This window comes from Nipponia nippon, unplaced genomic scaffold (assembly GCF_047370975.1).
Source record: "Nipponia nippon isolate SJK-2023a ecotype South Korea unplaced genomic scaffold, ASM4737097v1 scaffold_27, whole genome shotgun sequence".
NCBI lineage: Eukaryota > Metazoa > Chordata > Aves > Pelecaniformes > Threskiornithidae > Nipponia > Nipponia nippon.
The window spans coordinates 6,050,464-6,076,029 of record NW_028262344.1 but is presented as its reverse complement, the minus strand read 5'-3'; the positions used below and the strand labels follow the sequence as shown (position 1 = coordinate 6,076,029).

The window sequence follows — 25,566 nt, the reverse complement described above, 5'->3', positions numbered from 1 at the left end:
AACGGAGTTAAATCCAGTTGGAGGCCGGTCACAAGTGGTGTTCCCCGGGGCTCAGTACTGGGGCCAGTTCTGTTTAATATCTTTATCACTGATCTGGACGAGGGGATCGAGTGCACCCTCAGTAAGTTTGCAGATGACACCAAGTTGGGAGGGAGTGTTGATCTGCTGGAGGATAGGAAGGCCCTGCAGAGGGACCTGGACAGCCTGGACCGATGGGCCGGGGCCAACTGTACGAGGTTCAACAAGGCTAAGTGCCAAGTCCTGCACTTGGGTCACAACAACCCCATGCAACACTACAGGCTGGGGGAGGAGTGGCTGGAGAGCTGCCCGGCGGAAAAGGGCCTGGGGGTGCTGGTCGACAGCCGGCTGAATATGAGCCAGCAGTGTGCCCAGGTGGCCAAGAAGGCCAACAGCATCCTGGCTTGCATCAGGTACAGCGTGGCCAGCAGGACTAGGGAGGTGATAGTGCCCCTGTACTCGGCACTGGTGAGGCCGCACCACGAATCCTGTGTTCGGTTTTGGGCCCCTCACTACAAGAAGGACATGGAGGTGCTGGAGCGTGTCCAGAGAAGGGCAACGAAGCTGGTGAAGGGTCTAGAGAACAAGTCATACGAGAAGCGGCTGAGGGAACTGGGGTTGTTTAGCCTGGAGAAAAGGAGGCCGAGGGGAGACCTTATTAACTACCTGAAAGGAGGCTGTAGCGAGGTGGGGGTTGGTCTCTTCTCCCAAGTAACAAGCGATAGGATGAGAGGAAATGGCCTCAAGTTGCACCAGGGGAGCTTTAGATTGGATATTAGGAAACACTTCTTCACCGAAAGGGTAGTCAGGCGCTGGAACAGGCTGCCCAGGGAAGTGGTTGAGTCCCCATCCCTGGAGGTATTTAAAAGACGGGTAGATGTGGTGCTTAGGGACATGGTTTAGTGGTGGACTTGGCAGTGCTAGGTTAATGGTTGGACTTGATGATCTTAAAGGTTCTTTCCAACCTAAACGATTCTGTGATTCTATGACTCTATGATTTTTCACCACCTTTGGCCATAGGTTAGCTAGCTAGCCCTGCCTAAACTTGGAAGAGCACAGGGCTCTGAAAGAATATCAATCTAAAACTAAGAGGAGGGAGGGGAGTGAAAAATAACTGAAATATGAGCCAGTGAACAGCATATACATTTTTATCTTTGTGGGCCTGCGGTCCCAATGATGCAATATCCAACTCAGCTGCCTTGGGGAGATGGGAGCGCGCAATAGAGGAGGCTGGGGATAGAGCCTCGCCGTATGTGGCACTCACCCTAAACATGACCACACGACCAGAAGTAGATATTATAGTTACCCCATGGCTCCCAGAGTTGGGGGGAACACCACGCCTCGTGTTAAGAGCCCTTTTAGATACAGGAGCGGATGTTACAGTAATCCCATCACATCTATGGCCAGATGATTGGCCACTCGAACCGAGAGGTTCGCTGCAAGGCGTGGGAGGCATGCAGACCTCGCATCAAAGCAGGAACCCAATGCAAATTATGTTGAAGGATCCGGAATCCGGACAAGCTAGGGTAGCATGGTGTAACCCCGTCATTGCTGAGTTACCCATTGTCATCTTGGGACGATGTTGCTTGCAGAAGATGAATATAGTGCTGCGTACAAATTTATCATAATGGCCACTGCCTGTGTCCGCCCATTAAAACTCACCTGGTTGACAGATAAACCAGTGTGGGTAGAGCAGTGGCCATTGACAGAGGAAAAGAGGGCGGCTGTTCGACAATTGGTACAACGAGAACTTGACGCAGGACACATCGAACCCTCTACAAGTCCCTGGAACACCCCCATTTTCGTGATAAAGAAAAAATCGGGAGCGTGGCGACTGCTACATGATCTACGCGCAGTTAATGCATGTATACAAGACATGGGCCCGCTACAAGCGGGCCTCCCTTCTCCGGCCATGATTCCACCTGACTATCAAATAGTGGTTATAGATATTAGAGATTGCTTTTTTAGTGTTCCCTTGCATGAAGAAGATAGAGTACGCTTTGCCTTTACTGTTCCTGAGCCTAACAATCAACACCCGTGCGCCAGATATCAATGGAAAGTGTTACCCCAGGGCATGAAAAACTCACCAGTCTTGTGTCAAATTGCTGTAGCTGCTGCGATACGCCCTATTCGAGAAAATTTCCCTACGGTCATCATTTTCCATTACATGGATGACGTGTTATTGGCGTCCAACCAAGAGGAGTTACTGGAAAAGGCACGCGTGCAGCTGATTGATAGTCAGTTTGGAGCGACATGGGTTACACATTGAGCCTCGGAAAACACAGGTAGGGCGTGCAGTAAAGTATTTAGGTACTCAACTGAGGCCACGAAGCGTGACAGCACAATCATTTGAAATTCGGACTACAGTGACAACACTCCATGAGGCACAAAAATTAATTGGACAACTATTGTGGCTTAGAAACTTTATTCCAATATCTGAGGCAGAAATGACTACCTTATATCAACTCCTGAAAGGAGGAGATTCCCCCCTAGCTCCAAGGACTCTTTCAAGAAACCATCAGGAGATTCTTAGGACAATTATGGAGCGGGCCCAGCATTGGGGTCTCGCTCGATTTACACCTGAACAACCGGTCACTGCCCTGATTTACATGACCGATACCGCTGGCCATGGTTTACTAATTCAAAATAATGGTGAAAAAGGCTGGCCTTTTGCTTGGTTGTATCAAGGCAAACCAAAGACGGCTTTAATTTCTTGGCCAACATTATTATCCCAGCTTATTCTCCGCTGTCGGAGGCAAACTCAACACTTAACAGGGAAGGACCCGGAGGTCATCGCATTGCCCTGTTCTTTGGCACAGTGGGAGTTGGTACTTCCACAAGTGGGGCTCCTGCAAGCGGCGATAGCTGAATTTACGGGTCGTATTGAAGGTCTAAGACCACACCCCTGTGGGGAGATAATCCAGGTACTCCATTTTTTGCCAGCTAGTGCCATAGTTGAACAACCCACCGGAGGCCGCACAGTTTTTACCGACGCGTCATCGATTACTGGGAAAGCTGTCGTTACATGGCAGGAGGATGGTCAGTGGACCCACATTAGTTATCAAGATCAAGGGCAATCCGTACAGTATCTTGAGGCCAAAGCGGTATGGATGGCTCTCACTCAATGGCCCGAAGAGGCCTTGGATCTAATCACAGACTCTTGCTATGTATATAAGTTACTGAAGAAGTGCCGATGGGCACTTGGGGCAACGTCAGAGATTGCCGGAATGTTGCTCACCGCACTGCAAATGAGAACCGCTCCTGTCTGTCCTATCCATGTTAATAGTCATAGTTCCATACCGAGTTTTCTTTCTGCTGGGAATGAAGCAGCGGACAGCTTAGCAAAGAGCGTACTGGCGGTTGAAGAAACTTCTAACCTAAGGCGAGCTTTCCGCCTGCATGAGCTCCTCCACTGCGGAGCTCGCGGTTTAGCTAGGCTCGCTGGCATTACGTTGCAAGATGCTCGCTCTGTGATTGCTGCTTGTCCTGTGTGTTCCAAAGGTCCCCTCTGGGAGGCAGGGGTAAACCCTCGAGGGTTGCAGCCCAACCAAATATGGCAGTCTGATGTTACGATTTATGAACCCTTTAATCCACGTAAGTATCTGCATGTCACAGTTGATACCTGCAGTGGAGTTATTTTAGCGACTATGCATGCTAAACAAAATGCTCTCGCAGTTATTTTACATTGGCAGGACTGTATGGCGCAACTTGGCATCCCACAAAAAATTAAAACAGATAATGGAGCGGCATATGTCAGCAAGAAGACAAAGGACTTTTGCGCGCGCTGGGATATTCAGTTGAGTCATGGCATTCCCTACAACAGTACGGGCCAAAGCATTGTAGAACGCGCGCACCGCACATTAAAAGGGTTACTCGACCGACTTAGGGAGGGGGAAAAGATAAGCCCAGGAACAGGGGTTCCCCCTCCCCTTGACCCTCCCTTATTTCGGGCACAGCGTCTGTTGACGACGGCACTAATTACCTTAAATCATACCATTCGAGGGAACACCTATAAAACCCAGACTGCAACCCAGGCACATTTCCGGCTCGATGAGAACGAAGGGCCTTACCCTTTGGTTCAAGTACGGGACCTGCAAACCCGTGAATGGGGGGGGCCTTATTCCCTCCGTTGCTTGGGACGTGGGTATGCGTGTGTGCAAACCGAGAAAGGGACGCTAGAATGGGTACCCAGTCGAAATATTCGACCGTATAGACATTAATCAATCTATTGAGTCTTATCTTGACAGGTTACCATTTCCCTATGCATCCTGATGGTGTGGGGGAGTAATGAGGGAGCCGCGACGAACTACTGGCTGGACTGGGCAAAATCTATGAACGTAACGGATGCGTGTCTGTATAAGTCTTACCATATATCGATTATTTTACACGTAGCTTCCCCAGCAAGATCCAGAACTACTGGAGCTAAGGGAGGGGGAAATGTAGTAAAGATAAGGGCTGGCGACCGGAAGATCACGCGCTGTACGGAAAGAGTTAAGGGTCGGCCCTCCCTTGTCTCCGCCCCTTATAACATGACACACCTACTGCTGGGGGTATAAAGCCCGTGTTGGCTGGAGATCTGGTGGGATAACCTTGATGTGTAGTGTTTGCTACAAGCATTTCTTGTGTAGCATGCAAGAATGAGTGATTAGCTTAGAAGAGTTTGGCTATCCCTGCTTCAGTGCTCATCCATCCCTGAAGAAATACTATATAAAGTACCCACAAGAGTCAAAGAGTTGAGATCTAATTACTGAATAAAGATTCATATAAGCTACACGGGTCAGAACTAACCTTGGAGGACTGCACAATTAGTCCGTGGTCGTTTTGCTTCCTCTACTAACCAGAGAGGCTGAAGCTACTGACCGTGCCTGAGACAGACTCTCTGGCATTCAAGGATAGCAAAGGCTTTCATGAGCTAAACTGGAAGGAGCAGAATATAGCGTAATTGAAAAGTACCGAGTTTCACATTGGTCTACTTGTCTTCACAAACAGTCACTGTAGGCAGGTTACCTTTTTAACCTTGGAAGGGCTATATTCTTGCAACCTAAGTTTCTCTTAAGCATGAGAGGGGTGTGAAACATAACTATGAGGATTAGCTAGTGAATAGCACATCTTATATCTTTGCGGTTTAGGAAGAGACTTTTGTAATGGAAACAAAGTTACACATAGAGTGGATTTCAATTCTGCTGTGTTCCTCTGTGTGTCAACGCAGGAAGATGAATAGCACTCAAATATCAAGAGACTTAAATAAGTGTCATTCGGGCTTAAATTTAAAAATTAAAAAAAAAGGAACTGATTTGTTTACACAGAGATTCTGTAGTAAGTTGGAAAGAAAATAACTCTAGACTTAATTATGCACAAGAACATTAACAAACTGTGTTTACCCAGCAAGGGAACCCCTCCCAGCAACAATTCCTGTTAGAGGCTTCAGGGCTCCCAATCCTTGGCATGGAGAGAGGGGGAGAGAGAGAGAGAGAGAGCGAGTGCTGCTCACCTGCTTGTTTCACATAGATGGAAACCCCCCACAACATTTCCCAAACTTCTGTGAACATAGTCCTCATAAGCAACAGCTACACAGACAGGGATGGAATTTCCGTTCCCAAAGAAGTCCCTGTTGTCAACCTTTTTGTTATATATGCACTCTTTGCTACAGAGCCTCCCCACGTAAAACATCTCTTTAATAAGCAGCTTCTCTTCTTGCAAAGTTTCTAATAATGACTCTCCAGAACAAACAAAAAAAATCTGCAATTTGCTGAAGTCATGTAAATATTGCACTTCACCCCATTCCTGGCATTACTTTACCTCCATGCATCTTTCTGTTGCAGCTACTTCACTGAAACCTTAGATAACTCACCAAATCATATTTAGACCGAGTTCCTCCTGCTGTGGCCAACCCAAATGATTTAGTAGCTTACACACACTCCCTCTCCCTCTCCTCCTCTCCCTCCCGCTGGCTCTGTTTCTCTCTCTCCCCCCGTTTCTGCGCCTCTCTGCACCTCTCCCCCTCCCTCTCTCCCTCCCTCTGTCTGCCCTCTCTCTCTCTGTGTCTCTCTGTGTCTTTCTCTCTGTCCCTCTCTGCATCTGTTTTGGTCTCTCTGTCTCTCCATATCCCCCCCCCCTTGTTCTCTCTCTGTCTCATGCTGTCGCTGTTTGTTGTGCACTCTCTCTCTCCCGCCCCCCCCCCCCCCGCCTCTCTCTGCCCCCCTCTCTCTGTTGCTCTGTCTCTCTGTCCCTCTCTCTGTCTGCCTCCATCTATGTGTCTCTCTGTCATGGTCTCCGTCTCTCTCTGTGTTGCTCTGTCTTTGGTGTCTGTATCTGTCTTTCTCTGCCTCTCTCAATCTCTCTGTCTGTCTGTCTGTCTCACTCTCGCTCTCTCTCAGTTTCTGTCTTTCTGCCTCTCTCTCTGTCTATGTCTCCCTTTCTTTCTTTCTTTCTTTCTCTGTGTGTGCGTGCGTTTTCCCATCTCTCTTCCCTATCTGTCCTTCCCTCCCCAAGGGTCTGAGTTGTAACCCAAGTAATTGTTAAAGTACCTGTCTTCAATTTTATAAAGACACTGCTCAATAACACCTTCCCAGATGAAAGCATCTGAAACACTAAACACCTGTTTAAAGCTCAACAAAAACTAATTATCAGCTTGCAGCATATTGCTACTTGATCAGTTAGCTTTGCTTTGAAGCTCGTGTACTTTCATATGTTGGAGGGTTTAATACATTGGCTGTTCAGCCATAATAATTGCAAATGCTATTTTTCTGTTACTGGTTTCTATGTTTTAAGCCAGTAGAGGTTATGTGAACATATTTGTGTAAATGAAAAGGTGAGTATTTTTCATTATATCACTTGATATTTAATGATTAAATATTGCTCTAGGTAGGTATTAGCTTCATACTTGTGCCTTACAGAGCACACCATGCATGGCTAGTGCTTAGGAAGTAACAAAGGCGGCAGCTGTGGCATATGTTCTAAGGACTGTGGACCAAATTGATCATTTCTCTTGAGGTTTCTTGTATCAGTGTCCCTTATGTTGGATATGCTACCCCCTTATGTTTCTGATATGGTGGGCCTAAGTACCTGATAAGTACCTTATTCTGAAACACCGGAATTCCTGTATTATTCTATGCAATGTATAATACCATGTCTACCATTGCTAAACAGTGTTTGGGCCAACTTGGGTAGATGGTTGCTATACTTTCTGCTAATATTTCCTCTGCCTCACTTGCTAGGCACATGTATGACTAGCTGGAGTACTAGCAAAGTCTTTATAGCAATGGGCCTCAATGCAGCTAATTGCTACTGTGCTTCTTGGCTGTCTCTCTGAGCTTTCCAGTGCCCCTGACCTGACTGAACCTGTGCTCTATAAGAAGCTGTTGGGTTTGTCCTTTAAATTTTAGCTAGCAAGCAAAAGAATGATAAATATGCTCTGTGTTAAATTAGTTAAGTGAAACCACTAATTTCCTGTGAGAAGGGGGAGGAAGACAAGAGGCGATGAGCACAAACTGAAATACAAAAAATTCCATTTAAACAGAAGAAAAAACTTTTTACTGTAAGGTTTTCAAACACTGGAACAAGTTGCTCAGAGAGGTTGTGACAAATATCTCACCCTTGGAGATATTCAAAACCCGACTGGACACAGTCCTGAGCAACCTGCTCTAGGTGACCCTGCTCTGAGCAACAGGGGGTTGGACTAGACAATCTCCAGGGGCACCTGCCAGCCTCAGTCACTCTGTGGTTTTGTGATACTCTCACAACTTGAGCCCTGTCATATTAAGATGCTCAAACCCAACATCTGGTTTGACAAGATTTTTCAGGAATTGGTTCACAGTGAATCAGAAAGAAACATGTTGAACTTTGGGGTATACTAGAACCCAGGAAAAACACAGAGGCTTCTGTATGTGTGCAGTGGCATTGCTCCTAATGTTTCTTTCCCTTCCAGTTTGGGCCACGTGTTCCTTTGGTCCCTCTTCGTAACACCATCCAGGTCCACCTCGTGCAGACATTCTCCATTTTACTGCTGATGCTTCTCCCTGTTCTTTTGTCTTTAGTCCAGCTTTATCTTTTCCTTTCTCTTTTTCTTCTCCTTCCCTGCCCCCCCCCCCCCGAATTGTTCCAAAGCACCTCCTGCCTTCCCACTGTCTCTCAAAGGGTAATTGTTGCAGCCCAAAGTCATAGGTTCATTAAAATTTGTTACACTGCTTAAGCATTGTTTTGAAAATTTGACAGAGCCTCCCAGAAAACATGTCCTCAGAAAGTAAATATTTTTTTCTGGACTTGTCAATAAGAGAGAAATATGTGCTTCATCTAAAAAGGATGCTGTTAAAACTTAAATTGCTGCTCAAGTAATGAGCAGTCACTTAAGAGACTAAGAGACTTGCTACACATAATCTACTTTTGTCCTTATGTACTTGTTACACTAAATGACTAGGATTACCTCAGTGAAGACAACGTTACTGATTTATATATCTTTAATTAGATGTCGATGTTCATGAATAATGTGGAAATTAGTCGAGTGATGACTTCAGTTATCAGGAGAAAAAGGCTGAAAACTTCTGAAATCTGTGCACAAATCCAGTTTTATTTCAGTTACCTGAAAAGACTTCAGTAGCTATACAGAATACTCTGGAAACTGAACATTAGCTGTATTAAGTACAACTAGTCTTATTAAAAAAACCAAATCTTTGCCCAATCAATTTTGAAAATCATTGTACATGAAACACTTTGTTGTTCCTATTCAAAGCAAGATCTGACAAATGAAATTGTAAAAAATAAAAAGTAAAAAATGCACAAAACTATCAAAATGGCCTAGAGCATTAAAACCTAAAAGACTTGATAAAAAAGCGCTGCTGTTAGTAGTATCTAATGTACTATCCATACATACAGGTGACTGGAAGCTTAAAAGTTTATATAATTATTAATTACACTCAGAGCATACATACACGTAGGCCTCTTAAATAGTGTCGGATGGTGTTTAAGAAACCGATCTTTTATATTCTCAGTATGGTATCAAAAGTGGAATTAAAAGGAGACTAGAATCAGAAAACAAGCTACTTAATTCTGACTTGACAGTAGCCTAAGAAAAGGTGTCTAACCTCTGAAGTAGTTTATGGCACTAGTTGGCTTAGTGTCCCATAATCAGCATTCATTCATGATAACTGCAGGTTGCCTGGAAGCTGTCCTACTCTAGTTCCACATACAAGGTATAGAAATATATAGCTGGTTGTTGGCCTTAGCTATATAAGTCTTCTGTCCCTGGTTAAACATTCAGTAGGTCTTAAGCAAACACATGCTGGTGCTTCTCAGTTGTTCTCTTGTGGCACTGCTGTTGCCTAAAAAGAGAAGAGATTTCTTTTTGAAGGGGAGAGACTGTGACCATCTACTTCATGTTCTTAACGTGGGCCTTATTACTAGAGTAGCTCAGCACCTTAGAATACTTAATGTATTTCTTCTCAGTACTCCTTCCAAGATAAGAAGATATTACCCATGTTTTATAGAGGATACCGTAGCTTAGAAGAGTTTGGCTATCCCTGCTTCAGTGCTCATCCATCCCTGAAGAAATACTATATAAAGTACCCACAAGAGTCAAAGAGTTGAGATCTAATTACTGAATAAAGATTCATATAAGCTACACGGGTCAGAACTAACCTTGGAGGACTGCACAATTAGTCCGTGGTCGTTTTGCTTCCTTTACTAACCAGAGAGGCTGAAGTTACTGACCGTGCCTGAAACAGACTCTCTGATTCTCGAGTCTGTGATTAAGTACCAGCCACCATCAAAGAATTCAACATGTAATTCAAAACATAACCATGGAGATGTCTTTGGTTTCATAGTCAGTACTGGTATAGTCCCTGGGTTATCTATTAACCTACTGATATCTACCCATTTTACATCATTGTGTTAGGTCCCATGGATCTTACGGTATTCCTTACAAAGACAAAAGATAAGCAATTGAAGTTTAGGTGGCTTATAGAAGGAAGTACTGGGAAGATACCTTTTCAAGGGGCAGATGAGATGATTACTAGAGAAATGATGGGATATTGAAACAAAAACTATGGATCTGGAACAGTAACCTTAAGGGGAAGAAAGTGAACAGGTTTTATTGTCCATTCAATGTTTTATTTCCTTGTGCCTGAGAGACAGTGAAGCAATGCAACAACAACAAATTCATAAAAATATGGTATTGACCCTGTTGTTTCTTTGTTTCAAAGAAAACTTGTGTCTCAGTCACCTGCTGGATATCCTCATTCATCCTAATACATTATTTTTTATGATAGGATTTGCATTACTGTTTTCATCTAGCAAAACAGCAGGACTTGACAAAGAACGCAGCAGTCACTGGTTGCAATACTACCTCTAATACCTGGTGTTTCTGTACTTCCTCCCAGGTGTTTGTGTTCCACATGGATGACAGCTGAATTTTGTTCAAAAAGAATGACTGAAGCTGGAATAGGTACAAGGCCAAATTGCCTCTTGAGCTCTCTTCTTCCTCTTCCTGTGCCTCATGTGGCTGGCAGAACTTTGTCGTTGTGGAACAGAGATTATTGGAAAGAAACTCCTCTTAAGCAGACAGGCTTTTGTTCTGTTTTGACACGAGGCTTCCAGCCCGAAGTCATGAGCAATCTGCACTGAGAAAGCTCTGTGCTTTTGTGGTACAGTTCTTTTTTGAAGATTTGTTGTCTGAGCCAATTTGTAGTAAAGAGAATGATTTTCTGAAGGAATGTGTTCTGGGCAAACAATCTTCATTATCAGTCTCATACTAGCATATTCTCTGAGACTTCCATCAGATTAGGCTTTAGATTTAGAGGCACATAAAATCATTCCTAGTTTCTTTATGTGGACTAGTTATGTAACAAATCAAAGAGAAATTGTATTCTTGTACCTCTTTCCTATTAATCCTTATTCTCTTTCTACACAGGTGGGTGAAAAAAAATTTTTAAAAAACGGTGTGCACATATAAACTTGCTGCAGAAGTCCTTGTCATCATATTTTGCCTTGTCCCTTTTCTTTCTCAAAAGGGAACACATGATTCTATGGCTTATCTTCTGGCACAACCACAATTTCATCATATGAAATCCAAGATTGCTCTGTGCTCTAAACTAGTCGGCATGTTACTCATCTTTTTGTGGACATGCAAGAGTCCAAATAATTTTGTGGGTTTTCCTGATCCTTTTCCACTTCTCCTCTCCTTTCCACTTCCAGAAGACTGTGTCCATAATGTCTTTGTGCAAGTCTACAAATTGAGGAACTTTTTAGGATTAAGATTTCTGACACGCTCATATCACTCTAACATGTTTGTGAAGCATTTTGTGTAGCTGTTCTAAGTGCATTTCTCTCCTATTTTCTTAGTGACAATGGTAGACAATTCCTCCTGTCTGTTAGTTAGAAGTTGTCATCACCTGTCACCCAAGCTCTGAATATTTCTCTGTGTGACCATGGGCAAGTACATGGCAGAAAGACAACTGAGGAGTACTTTCTCCTTTATGCTATCTTTTCTCTCAGAGATAGCCTGCTGTACTTCATTCTGACAGAAACTGGAACTCCACTTTGAAAGACAGGTTGCAAAGAGAAATCACCTACCCTAGTAAAATTCCTGATAGCAAGAACTTCTGATGTACTGTGACAGAAGACAAAAAACAGGTTTTTTTTTTTTCTCAGTGAACTTTCATATCTGTATTCTTATAGTTCATACTTAAACTGTGTAAACAATCACTTTCCTGGGCAAGTCCTTGGTAGGTAAGCTACATACTGTTTTAATTATTAAGCCTTTATAACTTGTTTATATATTTACTGCAGAATTAGTTAATTAAGACTCCAGTATAGCCAGAAGCCACTAGGGATTTACCCGAGTGTTTTATTTGCAGAAAAAATGAAGACAAATGGAAAGCACTGAATGAGCTTTAGTTAGGTAGATCATCTTCTTACTAATGAAAGATATACAAGTATACTTTACACTAATATCTTTGTATTTTAACTTACAGTTCTCTGACTTCCTAGGTCCTTTTGAGATCTGGTAAGCAGAAGAAAGCTTGAATTTCCAGTGAGCTTTCCAGAAACACTCATTGAAACCATAACATTTTTGTAGCATGAAGTCATGTCAGACAGTTGGATGGCCCAGACTAGCTACCGCTTTTCCCCTTACTGGAATTCCATTTACAGGAATTCATGAAAGAGACCCAATGATTAACATTTAACTCTCTTCTGTAAGCCAGATCCAATTTCCCACAAAAGGTACAAACATTGCCAGTTGATTACCAATCAAGAGGAGGAAAATAGTCCAAGTCAAAATATCTAGTTTCACTTGTTATCTTACACACGTAATAGTCAATAAACATTAAAATGAAAAGGAAACAAGCAAATATTGAATTCTCATGTGAATTTTGTTCAACATTTTTCCATATTCATTTTCCCTTTAAAAATGTAATTATGAATGCAAGTTTACTTTCTCAAAGACCTTTCAAACTTGTGAAGGTTAAACTTTATTTCAGCTGTTTGGTAAAGGTGTAATCATTTAACGCGACACACTTCAAAGAAATAATTTTCATTACTCCTTAGAAGTCCTGAGCACTGAGTTTCTGACCTCAGTTAAAAGTGAGAGTGTTCTGTATCTAAGGAAAGCAAAACAGTCTTTGAACCTCTATGACTGACCAACAAAAATCTGTCTTTTCTCCCCTTGTAAGTGGTTATGTTTCCCAACACATGGAAGAGTGCTAAAGGGGAACCCTATCAAGCCCTGCCAGATGTCCTAGCTTGGTCCCCAAAGCTGGGTTTAAGATTTCTTTTCTATCCAAATACAATTTTTTGTCGTTGCTCAAGAATGCAGACAACAGCCAATCTGCCTGCTCTCTCTCAAAGCAAGTGTTTATGTTTCAAAGTTTTGATTTCAAAAAGTCTGAGTACTTATCTTGCTTTACTTCCAGTAAGTTGCAAGGTTGAAGTGTGACTTGAAATGTGATGCTTTTTGGTAGAACAATTTAGGCAGGAAATGTTACATTTGACTTAAATGTATCTGACAGAAATGAAAAAAAATATATAATAATTTTTGTATAAAGGTGCTGGTCTTTTAAAACCTGTCCATTACATAGCCACAATATTGCTTAAAATGCTTTAATCGAAACAATTTTTGTAGAGAAAATGATATATTTTATTAGACCAACTATATATAGTTGCAAAGAGCAGACTAGTTTTTTTAAAGAGTTTTATATCATGTCCTAAGTATTTTAAATTTCAGCAGATAAAACTGCACATATTAAAGAACATGTCTGTCTTTCATTAGGTAAATGTAATGGCATTGCCAGAATTAGGCCCTGACTGGGGGAAAAAACAGATCAAAACAAACCGAAATGCAATTCATTGAGAAGAGCACTTGTACTGGGTCTGGCTGGGATGAAGTTATGAAGTTAACTTTCTTCATAGCAGCCTGTATGGTGCTGTGCTTTGCATTTGTGGCTAAAGCAGTGTTAATAACACACAAGTGTTTTGGCTATTGCTGAGCAGTGCTTGCACAGCATCAAGGTTTTCTCTCTTCCCCCCAAAAAGTCAGTAGGCTGGGGTTGGGCAAGAGGTTGGGAGGGGACACAGCCAGGACAGCTGGCTCCAACTGACCAAAGGGATATTCCATACCCTATGACATCGCACTCAGGAATAAAAACCAGGGGAAAGGAGGAGGAAGGGGGGACATTCGTGGTTATGGTGTTTGTCTTCCCAAGCAACCATTACGTGTGCTGAGGCCCTGCTTCCCAGGAAGTGGCTAGACATCTGCCTGCCGATGGGAAGTAGGGAATGAATACCTCTTTTTGCTTTGTTTCTGTGCGCAGCTTTTGCTTTTCTTATTAAGTTGTCATTATCTTGATCCACGAGTCTTTTCACTTTCCTTCTATTTTTCTCCCCATCCCCCAGGAGAGGGGAGTCAACCCACCACAGTAATGCAGAAAGTATACCTAAGCTTTAGATTCTTTACATAAAATCTGGTCAGTTTATCCTTTACTATTCGTATCTACTTCACCGCAGTCAAGTTTTCATTCTCTGTCTTTTTCTGAGGTTTTTTTTTTTTAGACCTTCCCCAGGTCTCTCCCTTTCACAAAATCAATTGAAGTCTAGCCTCAGTCAGAGAAGAGACTTGAATGTGCCTTTCTTACCTGAGCCTTCCAATCCTGAAGACATTGAATTAGCGGGGACAGTCACCACCACCTCATCCTAGCACTACACACTGTGAAAAAAGGCTGGTGTATGTACCTACCCCCTGGAGAGGACTGAGAGTTGTGAATGTTAACTGGAGATTAATTCCTTTCTGTTGCCAAGAGCAAGCCATGTTTGTCCTGGATGATCTTTTTCTTCATTTCCTATTGAGTAGCTTTTGCAGCTCTCTGCTCAGAATGCTGCTGTTTTTGTGAATCTCACTCTTGGAGATCCCTACACGCTATACAGGGAGTCCTGGTACCTAAAGTGATACATGGATTTCACTGACCAACTGGAAGCCTGACCAGTGTTTAAGTCTGAGGCATTTCACACTGGTGTTGTAACACATTTCTTAGATCTATGCCTACATTATGTATGACCAAGACTGTCAGTGTTTTTTTAACTTTGCGACATACGTTTATCAGTCAATTGAAAGAGCAAATTTGATACTAAGGAAAGCTTAAGCACAGAGTATACTTTCAACAAAAACTGAGCACTGGAAAGCTGCTGCAAACAATAGCTCCCTCTTGTGTATTACAGAAACAATGGAAGGCAGCTAAAGAAAGGACATTGTGTCTGAAATTGTGAACATGCAAATTCGGCAGAAATTGTGAAAAAATTGAACCCTGCAATGGTTCACTGCTCTGGGGATATCTTGAGCTTTGTTGTGGCAGTGTAGAAGCATATTTATGTAATGTAAACATGTTTTGTAACTTTTCAAATCATGTTTATTTCACTAATTTGCCTTAAAAAAAGGAAAAACACATGGAAAATGACATTAAAAACCCCACATTCTAATTAATTTGAACTTACTTGCAAATATATTTTAAAAAATAAATGTTGAAAATCAAAATACTATGCTTTTATGAGTACAGACTCACAAATTCTTGTTGTCAATAAGACAGACTTGTGATTCAGCAACAGTGTACATGGCATATTTGAGAAGGTAACGGAGACCAGAATTTTCCCCATAATCTCTTTTCTTCTGATTCCTATTAAGGATCTACTCCTTGTACTGCAGCAGCTCTGCACCTCTTCCTCTGTGAGGCTGTACACGTGGAAATAAAGTAAATGCTTAATTTTGGGTGAAGCTAAATTTGGGGTTTATCCCAAACATTTATTTAAATGTTGCATTGTTTTCTTGTGGTGTTTTGTTTGGATGTGTTTTGGTTTTTATTTATTCAACTATTATGAGCATAGACAGTAGCGCGCTGACTTTTTAGAAACAAACAAACTAATTTCTTTTCTTGTTCATTGCAGTTTTGAAAACATGACAACAGAGGTTAGAAAATGCAATGAACTTTAAAAGAAAGGATACATTCAAGTGCTTTTAAGGTCTGGTGATTTTTTTCCTCCACAGCATGACTTAGCACAAATCACATAATGCTGAAACTGTGTCAGTAGTAAGTATACTTTATTGCCCTTTGAGTGTTTTACAGGTGCCAAAGTTGTTCAGGGCCAGTTCTTCAAGTATGAAGGACAGTGAAAATGAAGATGACTTTGTATTATCACCTGAACTGCTTATTTCAGTCATTTTTTATCTATAAAAAATTGACCATTGTACTGGTAAGTAAATAAGAATTGATATTAGCTGGATATCAAGAGCTGGTTTCTATGTAAAAATCTATCAAAGCCCCAAGTAAAGATTTTTAAAGCTGAGGTAATTAAAATGTTGAAGCTATACTATGTTAGATGAGTCTGAGCAGCAAGATAACATGCTTTTTGATAAAGCACGCTGTGGAATGTACTTTAAGTGAAAATTAAATGATGAAAAGATGTGTAGACATGTCACTTAGGGACATGGTTTAGTGGTGGACTTGGCAGCGTTAGGTTTACGGTTGGACTCGATGATTGGGTCTTTTCCAACCTAAATGATTCTGTGATGGTGAAGTGGAATTTTTAACTGTAATATGCAATTAGATTTCTAGAAAGGTATGATGACCACACAGACTAAGGAATTTTAAGAAAACACCTATCAAAATCATTAGTAGGGAGGACTGCATGTTGAAACAGCTTTTTCTGTTTTACTACTCAAACAAAAGGAAATGTTATTCCAATCATAAGATCTCATTTTTATCTGCCTGTAATTACATCCATATCTACAGCCTCTAATAATGGTAAAAAAATTGTCTCTGCTAACTACCTCAAGAGAAACTTGTCTCAGCTATATGCAAAGAAGAAATACATACACCTGATTTTCCTTTACTTTGCAGCTTTCTTCAGTCTTTTTGTGCCTGCTTCCACGTGCATTCCTGTTACATGTATCGCCATGGTTCATTAGCCCATGCAAGAAATGTTTGCTGTTTGACAGATTTTTAATCTTTCACAGACAGAAAGTGACACCATATATTTACAAACTCGATGTCAAACTAATCTAACAGTAAAATGAATCTTTGTTTTTTTCTAGCTTTTGACTGAGAACTATCTAACTTTCTACATAAGGTAAAAAACACACACACACATACACAAAATTATCTAGCTATGCATGTATGATTGAGATAGGCTGGAACTCAGAATTCCTCCTGCAAATATTCTGTCATAAGAGAGAAAAAGAGACAAAGATATGTTGTCAAGGAAGAACTATGCTGAATACTATCTAAAACTGAGTCTCCACCTGTTTAGATAGATTGTCCAGTAGGAAGCAAAAACTCTTCATATGACTCTCTAAAAGATTATTGAACTTATTTTGGGTTTAACATTCTAATACTCTTAGAATAGAATAGAATAATTCCAGTTGGAAGGGACCTACAACGATCATCTAGTCCAACTGCCTGACCACTTCAGGGCTGACCAGAAGTTACAGCATGTTAAGGGCATTGTCCAAATGCCTCTTAAACACTGGCAAGCATGAGGCATCGACCACCTCTCTAGGAAGCCTGTTCCAGGGTTTGACCACCCTCTCGGTAAGGAAATGCTTCCTAATGTCAAGTCTGAACCTCCCCTGGAGCAGCTTTGAACCATTCCCAGGCGTCCTGTCACTGGATACCAGGGAGAAGAGATCAGCACCTCCCTCTCCACTTCCCCTCCTCAGGAAGCTGTAGAGAGCAATGAGAGTGCCCCCCAGCCTCCTTTTCTCCAAACTAGACAAACCCAGTGTCCTCAGATGCTTCTCATGCCTTCCAGCCCTTTCACCAGCTTTGTTGCCCTCCTCTGGACGCATTCAAGGACCTTCACATCCTTTTTAAATTGTGGGGCCCAGAACTGCACACAATACTCAAGGTGAGGCCGCACCAACACTGAATACAGCGGGATAATCACCTCTTTTGACCGGCTGGTTATGCTGTGATTTGCACAGACAAGTGCAATCCCTCTGTCCTGTCCCTACACAAGGCTTGGTGTCAAAGGCCTGGCAGGGAATGTGTTATCTCATACTTACACATAGAGTCCCTTCTCCAAACTGGCTATAGAATGTCATCTTAACTTTGTGCTTGTATCCAGTCCTTTGATCAAAGGTGTTACAGCTGTCAAAGGATGGGCTGTACAAATGCAGGCTAACAGCAGACTCCATGTGGCTTATGTTCTCCACACGGTGCAGGCCAATGGAGTCTACACAAGTGAGGACATGAAACAAAAGGTTGTATTAATAGACAGATTTAATGACTTCTCAAATGCCTGGAAAAGTGCCATCTAAGCTGAGACTCACAAACAAGCCAGTTAGGCACACCTGCCCCTTTAGGGGCAATGTATAACTCAGCACAGGGAATTTGACTGCTCTTCTCTAGCACAGATTCCTAAATACACTGGCACTTCAGAATACCTTATCACCTTCAACACTTTGTGTAAGTCAATAGATTATCTACTATGGGATAAAGGCCAATAGAAATCCAAAGCAGCTTAAGGAAAGCCATGCTATCAGTAATTTACTAGCTGTCATTCCCAAATGAGTGAAAGGCTACTTTCCTAGGAGATGCTGTTGTTCTAGAAGCAGGAAGATTTGTGTTTCTAAAAATCAGCAAAGCATTTTACAGGGAAAGAGGTTTTGTATTGTTAATTATCCTTATTGGGCTGAGGTCAATCACATTAAGAGTTAGCTACTTGTATTTGGGGCTTGAGTGGAGATATAGTTGTCTTCTACTGTAGACATCCATTGCTTCATTAATCTTTCCAATTTATTACTTTGAGGTAGGACAGTCTTTTCATTTGTGTGGTCTTTTGACTAATATGACAAATTACTAATGACTGTCATACTTCCAATCTTAAATGAATAGTAAGCATAGTTGAACAGGTAATAAAACAAGGTACTGTCTTGTGTGGCTACTAATGAATTAATGGCATTTTCTGGGATGATGGAGTAGAAATCAAGGTAGTACATAAAAATATAAGATATGAAGAATCAAATCCACAAAAACATCCATTTCCATTCTATACTGAAGCAGAGTTTGAGTTACTCAAGACAGACCTTGAATTGAAGTTTATGATTTCTGCTGTAAAAACAACTCAGGCCTATGTACTTGAATTAGTGTTATATAATATTCAAGACCTGTATTGTGCAATGTAGGCATGGTACTCTGAGAATCATAAGTACACTCTTAACTCTGATACATTTGAAGTGAAAGCCCTAAGTGTCATTAACATAGTTTATCTAAATAAAGGATGTGGGGGGAAAAGTCCTAAATGTACGCTTGTGTAATGGGAGATTCAAATAGACTAAATTTAGTAGGTTTTAACCTTAAAAGTACAACAGCAACCAAGCAGCACACAATAGAAACACAAAGGTCATTATTAAAGTAGTAAGGCAATCAAATAACACATTATTAGTGTTTTCCTTCGACTTATTTTATCTGTTTATCCAGTATGAAACATGGCAGAGATTCAAACTGTCCCAGAGTTTTAGATACCAAATTTGTTTTAAACAACCAAGAAAGCTTTGGATCAGATATACACAGAATGTAATTGTTTGCATTAGAAAGAACCTCATAGGGAGGAAAACCTAAACAAGCCTGAGAATGCATGTCCCAGGTGAGGGAATGTCCCTTCCATCAGCAGACACGTCAAGCTCTTTCTTGCATTTCCTGTCCTATGAATTTTGTACTTTCACTTAATGTGTCATACCTTCAAAGGGCTGTAGAGTACTACTAAAGTTTCCTCCATGCCCCTCACCCTGGCCTAATCCATAACCCAATATGATGCTGTGGATGTGACCCCCTTGAACTGAGGGAGTTCCAGAGTTCACCCCCACCAATCCTATGATAGCTCAAATGACCAAAACAGAGGAATCTTTTCTATGAATGGGGTCTGCATGGTATGCTGCGCATGGATTGGAGGGCTGTTTGATGCTAAACCACTCAGGAATCACAGCACCTCAAGGGACTTAATCTTATCTTTACTATTCTCTTTCTTTAGAGTGTTAGCTCTAATAAATAGCATTTTAAATGATATCTCAGAGTCCGAGTGCCTTTCTTACTGGGATCATAATCAACCAGCACCTCCTGGTGCAAAACAAGCAATTTCAGATAGTTACAGTGCTGAAGGCTGCTTGGTGTAGAGGAGCTGGCTAGCATTTTTAAGTACCAAGCAATTGTTTTAATGTCTTAAGAGTGAGTTAAAAGGAAGTGTTTTGTTTTACTGAATCTAAATACAGATTTGTACAGAATCTAAAGAGCCAAGTTCTAATGGCTTCACACACAATTGTTGAAGTACAATAGTGTTAAAGGTAAGAGCCTACTTAGAGAGTACATGAACTCTTCTATTAGAAGTCAGACTCATGGATGGGTAGCTATCAAACAAGGTATTAGAAGAGCTTACCATTAATATAGGTGCACTGATTTTCCCTCAAAACTCATTCCAATTTCTTAGTCGTTTCACCATTCCCTTTTTTCTCAGGCCATTCAAACAGAGTCTCCTTTAGATTTCCCTGGAGGATCTTCATAAAGCAGTGCGAGTCACTGTGATCGTGGATGCTGCTATATAAGTAAAAAGAATAACCAAACTCAGTTTGATATACATATTTAATTTAAATACAGCAAACAGGACAGATGGCACAGCATATTGTATCTGGAAATAGCCCTAGAATGAAATGCTATCGCACATTTGTCATGCACAGACATCTTGGAAACAAACATTCACAGTAGCTAAGGTATGTCTACTTAAAACTGCTGCATTAGAAATGTATGGGATAAGCTTACATACAGCAGGACTAAAAAAAGTCAGTTATCTGTCAGCTTGATGTTGCCAGAGACAAATACAATGGAAAACCAGAGGAAGGAGAACAGAAAAAACTCTTCAGAACACAAAACTGTTGTGGACAAATAGATACTTTTCACAGTGACCCTAGGCAGAGGCCAGTATAGACTTGCAAATATACCTAATATATTTGCAGATCCCACCATGTTCCCTCCCTAAACATGGTAGAAATGAGCTACTTCGGCTTCATTTCCATGGCCTTTTTACTGCTGGGATGCATAGGAGTTTGCTGAAGAAAGAAAATGCTGTACTTCTCACTCTGATAGTACTAAGTACAACTAACAACAGTAAGCTGTTAATTTCATTCGTTTGGCAAAACATGAACAACAGCAGGAGCTGTCTGCTTGCTTGATCTGTCTGCTTGCTCAGAAGTATGTTTTAATTGCTACCTTAGAGACATATGGGCTAGACATGCAATTTAGTTTTGGTTTGCGTGTTTGGGTTTGGTTTGTTTTTTTTTTTTAATAGAGGCCTAACTGTTACAAAAATCAGTGGGATAAGGACAAATGGAAAGCTCTCCACTCATTGTGGGTGGGGGGAAATTTGGCCCTCCCTGAAGTATAGTGCTAATGAGTTTCAATCAAAAACTTGGTACTTGTACATTACTTTTTTTCAACAAACAAATGTTAGTTTCCTACAAACTGAGATGCCAAGAAAGCAGAGCTTGCTTCAGGCATAGAACAGTTCAAATGCCATGTTGTCATGCTCCTTCCACAAGCCATAAGAACAACTTGATCCTCATAAGAAGCAAAAACAAGTTGTGATCTCAGTCTAGTTCCTAGTAAATGCCCATCCAACTCAAACAGTTTGACATAAATTACAGTCTTTGCAGAAAAAGCCCACAAGTAGACATGGTGGGCTTGGTTCTTACATCTCTCTGGGTATAGCTTCACAGCATCCTTGAGAGAATACTGTAAACGTTCAATATGCATGCTCAATTAAAAAACCACCAAGCAAAAAAACAACTCTTTGCATTTTCTATTTATGTGCAAGGATAATCATTCAAAACCTACAAGTTCTGTTATTCCATATTTTGTTTTAGCCAACATTTCATCAAAGACCCTCCAAGGGACAGATCCTGCCCTCACTTTTACAGGACCACGAAATCCAGTGTAGGGTCTGCGTATACAATTCAAGAGGCCACAGGAGCATTGTGGCCTGTTTCGAGGGAGAAGGTAGAATGTCTGAACCTAAAGAAAGCCAAATGCCACTAAAAAGGGGCTCCCCAATCACACCCCACAGTTCTAACCAAAACCCACTTTTCTCATCTTGTCACAGAGACTGGATTTAAACAACATGAGATAATAAAGACTATTTAAACTGTACCAAGTTTGCTTCTGCAACAAAGTGAGGCACATCTCTCAGAACAAACAGGGTCTATTCAATGCCCATAGGGCCTACTCTGGGATTGAAAACTGACAGAAGGGAAACTTAGATTTGGTAGAAGACCAGAGCATTTTTTTTAAATGCTCTAGAAGAGTCTATGAGGTACAAACTTGCAAAAAAATACTATAGCAAGTATTCAGGACTGCTATACCACAGGAATAACTAGGGAGTTCTATACTGCTTAGTTTCCTCATTTTCTAATAGCTCATGTAGGGCTGATTATTTTTATACAAACCTGCCATGCCCTTCACCCCAGCATAAGATCATCAAGTTGAACTTTCCATTTCCACTGTCCACAAGATTTCTTGTATACCTGAAATACAAAGTGTTTGCTTTTTAAGAATACTCAGTACTGCTATGCCTATGAAAGACAAAAGTATACAAACATGGTTATGAAGGAAGCTTGCAACATATAAAAATCTTTGTCTTAAAAACCAAGTTTTACTTGGAAAAAATTGAAATTTAATTTTTAAGCTGTTTTTGTAAATGTACTTTTTCTGTGAAGAAAAAATGGACACAATTAATATTTGATAGTCATATAGCTTTTCAATTACATAGATGATTGGAGTTTGAGAACTGTGAGTCTGAGACTAGAGTGGAAGACAGGATCAAATCAAAATAGTTATTGAATGAAGTCATTTCAGCAGCTGGCTTATAATTAGAAACAGAAGACTGCAATGAAAAAAAAAAAGATACATGGTTACATTCTTCTACAGCTCCTTTTTATATATTCTTGGCTTTCCTTTCTGTTGGACAGCCCTCCGTTGTATTAGGCAGAAAAAGAAAACTAAGATGTCAGGCTTACCATGCATGGTTACTCTTACATTTTTCTTGAAAATGCTACATCTTGTACTACAGCATTCTTGCATGGATAAAATACCTGTGGTGTAATTATTGCCAGCATCCACTTCTAAACAAAGTTTAACATAGTAGAATTTGTTTAGAAGATTTTTTCTTGTACTAACTTAAAGGTAGCACAGAATAAGCTTGTTTCTAAAGGGGTTTTATCCATATGTGTATTCTAGACTGATTTGCTCTCAGGGCTTGAAAACACCCTGTATCACAACATTTGAAGTTTGTTTGTTTGTACTCCCCCACAAGCCTGTCCCAAATTGTCACTTGTGTCATTCTATTGAGAAGCTCCCTGTAGAAAGGACTGGGTTTTTGCTTTATACATTACTTTCCATAGTGAGGCTCTTCTGATCCAGGGCTGGTGCTTCTAGCTGTTATGGTGCAAGTAACCAACTGGGACTTTTCGATTCCTTTTTAGCTTTAGTCATGGGCTATTCACAGGAATGCCAAGTAAAGCAAAAGTTTATGCCTATGACAAGAAGCCTCACTCTCACCTAAAGGTTGCAAGCAAGGGCACACAGAAGGTATGCTGATGTCAACTGGACTTTTTTTAAATTAGTTTCCTCATAAGAACATTTAATCTCATTTTAATCAACATAGGACACTCATAAATTACTTTCAAAGTGTTACATTTATATCTATATGCTGCCTCTTACTCCATCTACAATCTGTATATGTATTAGGTAGACATATTTTTCCTATGATGTCAAAACATAAGCAATCAATGTTGGCATTTGACTGAACTTTTCAGGTGCTGTTATTTCTGTAGAGCAGGTCTGGCTGGCCAAAAGAAAGGCTGTCATGAATACTTCTAATGTTGCCACACTTTGTTTTTCTAATTCTTAGTTTCCTGTGTTCTGTTACAATTTTGTGATTTGTTCCGAATGGAGAAGAGTCAATGTAAGAAAGGAGATTTTTAAAAAGTCAAGCCAGAATGATGCTTTCATGATAGAGAAATTAAAAAGGTGGTTTGTTTTGGTTTTTTTTTAAGGAAGTGCTGAAATACATTGTCTTTATACTTAAATTTACAATGGGGAAGCCACCAATAGCAGGAATTAACTAGCTGTTAGCAAAGTAGGAACAACTTAAAACCTTAATGGATCTTTTCTTTTCTACTGAGAAGCAACAAGAAGCCTCAGCCTGCACTAGCCCAACAGAGGAAGGGACTCGAGCAAAGGAGAGACAACACACTGCTCACAACCAGCCAGAACAGCATGGTGTACACACACAAGTTACTTTATAGGAATCAAACATCTACCAAAGCCCAAAACTCATTTTGGTGTGTTCCTCCAGTTCAGAACCAACAGCATGAATGATGCTTTCATGATAGAGAGGTTAAAAAGAAAAGTTCAATTCATGCAAAAGCACGCTGAGAAATACTTAAGCGTGGTGGGTTGACCCCAGCCAGCAACTAAACATCCACCAGCTGCTCACTTACTCCCCACCACAGCAGGATGAGGGAGAGAATTGGAAGAGCAAAACCAAAAAAGTTTGAGGATTGAGATAAAGACAGTTTAATAAGTGAAGGAAAGAGAGGAAAAAAATAATACAAGTGATACAAAGGCAATTACTCACCACACCTCCCACAAGCAGACCAATGCCCAGCCACTCTCCAAGCAATCACTGCCTTCGAAAGACTACACCCCACCCCCCCCCCAGCTTTTATTGCTGTTCGTGATGTCATATGATATGGAATAACCCTTTGGTCAATTCAGGTCAGCTGTCCTAGCTGTGTCCCCTCCCAGCCTCTTGCCCACCCCCAGTCTACTCGCTGGGGGGCAGAGTGAAAAACAGACAGCACTGTTCAGTAATAGCTAAATCGTTGGTGTATTGTCAACAGAGTTTTGGTCACAAATTCAAAACACAGCACCATATGGGCTGCTATGAAGAAAATTAACTCCATCCCAGCCAAAACCAGTACACTACAGGAAGTGCCAAGCCTGCGCCAGGGGGTGCCGTTTCCCCCAGGTTCCCTGCGCGGTGCAGGGCAGGCAGTGGATCAAGGTCGCAGGCCCCGGCCTCATCCTGCACTGCCAGCTCTGCCACGAGATGATTGCTGCTGCCAGAGAGGTACCACTGAGACACTGCAGGCAATTCTGTGGCCATAGAGAAGCACATACTCTCTTCTGCGAGTTTATTTTTCTTGGGTTTTTTGAGAGGTTTTTTTTAATTTTTATTGCTTTAGCACGTTTCTGTCTACTCTGCGGGTTATCACTGATCCCAGGAAAAACTCTGAAGCCCCGCGGATTGGAGCGGCACCAAACCGAGGCGGGGGCCGGCTCGCCCAGCCGCAGGACGGGAGTCCAGGTGAAGCCGCCGCCGGGCCCGGATCCTGCAGCGCAGCTGGGGCACAGACACCCGCCCGGCTATGCCCGCGAGCACTGCCACTGGCCGCCGCCCCGCCCTCTCCCTGCCACGCCCCTACGCCGCGAGGCTCCTGCCGGGGGAGCTCGGTCCAAGCCTCGACGGGAGAGCGGGGCTGCCACGGCCGGACGGCTTCCCCCCGTGGTTCTGCTCCGGCAGCCCCTTAGCCTACCCCGTTTGCGTGGTGAGAGGCACGGCGCGCACGGCGGAGCCCCGTGAGGGTTATACCTGTACTGGTCAAATTTGGCGTACTGCAGCCACTCCTCGGTGTTGTTCTCGTACGGCTCCATGAGCGCTTGCACTTCCTCCACACTGACTTTGTCTTCAGCGAATATCCAATGCAAGATGCGGACCAGCTCCGCCAGACTCTGCGCTTTCTACATCCCCGTCTACACCAGCTGCTTCATAGCCAAACTTTCCCAGCTAAGCCCCGCCGACTGCCTTAATGCGCCGGGAGGCACGGCAGGGGCCTACCACCGCCCCGGCGGATGGAGGGGCCGGACGACGACGGGCGGGCCCGCGGCCCGCCGTGCCTATCCCCGGGAATGGGGCTGCCCCAAAGCCGGCTACACTGGTACGTTTTCCAAAATCTGGTTTTCC

The 25,566-nt window shown here is 42.0% G+C and overlaps 1 pseudogene; it reads right to left on the bottom strand.

Annotated features, from left to right (window-relative positions):
* Positions 1 to 8,702: 8,702 nt before the first annotated feature.
* On the bottom strand, positions 8,703 to 25,373 carry LOC148055100 (cysteine dioxygenase type 1-like; annotated as a pseudogene).
* Between the last annotated feature and the right edge of the window lie 193 nt (positions 25,374 to 25,566).